The sequence below is a fragment of the Lepus europaeus genome, chromosome 20, assembly GCF_033115175.1.
Source record: "Lepus europaeus isolate LE1 chromosome 20, mLepTim1.pri, whole genome shotgun sequence".
Classification (NCBI taxonomy): Eukaryota; Metazoa; Chordata; class Mammalia; order Lagomorpha; family Leporidae; genus Lepus; species Lepus europaeus.
Window position 1 is genome coordinate 49,389,530 of NC_084846.1, and position 2,991 is coordinate 49,392,520.

A 2,991-nucleotide genomic window follows, 5' to 3' on the forward strand; every position below is an offset into this window, starting at 1 on the left:
AAAGTTTGAAGACTTCATTATTTTAGTGAAATATGTATGCTCCCTATATATATTTTTTTTTTAAATACAAGGAATATAGGATAGAACAAAGAAAGAAGTAAATAATTCCCCAAAGTAAAGATAACTAACATTTGGTGAACAGAATACATAAATACAAATGAAGGACAGATAATTAGAAAATAGTTTCAGAAAGACGGATCATATGGCACACAATATTTTTTAAAACAAGAGTTCTTATTTTGGAATAACTTTAGATTTATAGAAATGTTGCAAAGACAATTTATACTCCTAAGCTTTCTATATTATTAAGATCTTATCACACATGCACATACAAATACACACACACAAATATACACATAAACACACAGAGTGGCTTCAAAAAATTCATGGAAAATAGGCATTGAAGTGTGTGTGTGTGTGTGTGAGAGAGAGAGAGAGAGAGAGAGAGAAACACAACAGAATATGAAGGCTGAGAAGTCCCAAGATCTGTAGTTGGTAGGCAGCTATAGACCCAGGAGAGTTGATGTGCAATTCCAAACTTAGGTAAGCTGGAGACCTGAGAAGAGCCAATGTTAAGTTCAAGTTCAAGGGCTGGAAAAAAGTGTTGCTCAAAGCAATCAGACAGGTGGAGTTCCTCTTTTTCAGCATTTTTGTTCTGCTCATGTTTTCAATGGACTGGATGAGGCCTGCCCATATAAGGGGGGAGGCAGTATATTTTATGCAGTCTACCTACTAGCCTCATCAAGAAATGCCCTCACAAACACACACAGGATAACGTTTCAACAAATGTCTGAGCACCTTTGGCTTAGTCAAGTTGACATGCAAAATTAGTCATTATATGTATGTATGCTATTTTTTAATTCATTAGTTTAATACAGTATCCAAATGATCAGGTCATTCACTTCAGTGTTCACAGCAAGCAGATAGCTCTCTAGGCCCCACACTCATGTCCCCAGCAGAATGTTCTCCTGCAGTCAACTGGGCTGGAACTCAAATTAAAAAAACAATAAACACACACACGCACACACAAATACAACTTAACTAAATGTCATGAGAACTGGTAAAATTATAAATGCAAAAATAGCTTGTTTACATGAAAACTAGGTTGAATGTATTAGAAAGACTGTAAAATTATAGAGTAATACAAAGTTTACTCCAAAAATAGGTATGAGCCTAACAATGCTAAAATGTTGGAGGTCGGTGGAATGGAGGGGAATTGAGCAGGATTCCACACTCAGATTCCTTCCCAAATCTTCCTCAGTTCTGGTTTCATTTTAAGGAAATTGAAACTAGAAAACCTAGAGAGCACATTATTTGTGTAGTTCATACAAAAAAGATAGCCAAGCAGCACTATAATCAGGGACAAGATCTTGGCTCCAAATTGTAAAATTGGCAAATGGCAAATGAATGTATAAAAGGCTTATTTTAAAATGAAATACATAATTGGGAAAGATGGAAAAGTTTTGGAGATAGAAACTGGTGATGGTTGCACTATACTGTGAATGTAATGAATACCACAGAAACATATACTTAAAATAGTTAAACTGGTAAATTTAATGTTATATATGTTCACAATAAACATGCAAAAAGAAACTGTAGATTTTTTCAGATTTTACACTTCAACAAATGCTATTCATGTATACAAGTGGTTGCATTAGATGAGAGGGTTTATTCTGCATTAATTTTTTTGGTTTAGTTTAATAGAAGAAAAGAACACCAACATGAAACTGAATGAACTGCAGGGAGATGATGTCTTCTTGAGATTATAAATCAAGATATTTTAATTCTCTGACGTTGTTTTTAAATTTAAGAGAATAGATATGAAAACATTCAGAGGTTAGAACACTGGCTCTCACTCCTGGGCAGTGCCAGTCCCCCGGCATGCATTTAGAAATGCACAGATGTGGATTTGCTCAACACAACTACAGGGATCCTGGCAGAGACGTCAAACATCAGATAATGTGTACGACAGACCTATTATCAAGAACATGCCCACCTCAAATGTCAATACCTCCCTCAGTGACAAACATTAGGGAAAAGCCTATATGTACATAAAGTATTAATATACATATTATTACACATATTAATTTTTCTAATAAAATGCAATCTGGAATTCAAAAGCTTACTAGGATAAAACCCCATGAACAGCATTCAACATTAAAATTATTTCAACATCTCCAATAGGTTTTACTTCCATTAGCTTCCCTTAAATGCTTTAATGCCCAGGCTTCAAATAATTGACGTATCAGTGAAGAAATCTTAAATTAACAAAGGTGCATGGTCTATTAGGTATCTGCCAGATATGCAGTATCTGTAAGACAGTCACATCAAAATTTAGGAATGGGGATTGGTAGGTACAGCCTACTGGACTAAATATTTCTGTAAAAGTTGAGAAAGAGGGGAACAGGATTAAATTCATCTGAAATGAAAAATATGGACCATTTCACAAATCTGCATATCATCCTTGTACAGGAGCCATGCTAATCTTCTCTGTATCATTCCAATTTCTGTATCCGTGCTGCCGAAGCCAGCCCTCAACATGTGTTTAAAATTATGTTTCAGTTTTTCAGTATCAATTCCTCATAAATTTGAGAAAAGAGATGCTATTTCACTTTCTTCCATAATCCCATTTTTGTTAGTCTTATTATTATTTATAACATTTAGGTTTCTAACAATTACATCTTGTTCTGAAACTATAATTCAAACTTTGTTTACTCTTGATTCTATTTAAATGATTTGAGACTCACTAAAAAGCTGAGGGTGGCCTGGGCGGGGGGGTCTAGGGTCAATCGCGCTTTGCCTTTCTCAAATGATTTGTTTTCTGCTAGTGTACGTTTATTATTATTATTATTAAAGCATTTTTATTTTAAATATATGTAATAATTGAAACACACAATAGATTAAGTATGAAGTATGTCTATTATAATCAAAATAAAATTAAAACTTAAGTGATCACTCAAGCCAAGAACTACAAAAACCACTAACGCTGCA

The 2,991-nt window shown here is 34.1% G+C and overlaps 1 non-coding gene across 1 annotated transcript; it reads right to left on the reverse strand.

Moving 5' to 3' along the window:
- Positions 1-2,427: 2,427 nt before the first annotated feature.
- On the reverse strand, positions 2,428-2,534 carry LOC133750157 (U6 spliceosomal RNA). The gene has a single exon (XR_009864659.1). It is a non-coding gene; the product is annotated as a U6 spliceosomal RNA (small nuclear RNA).
- Positions 2,535-2,991: the final 457 nt, after the last annotated feature.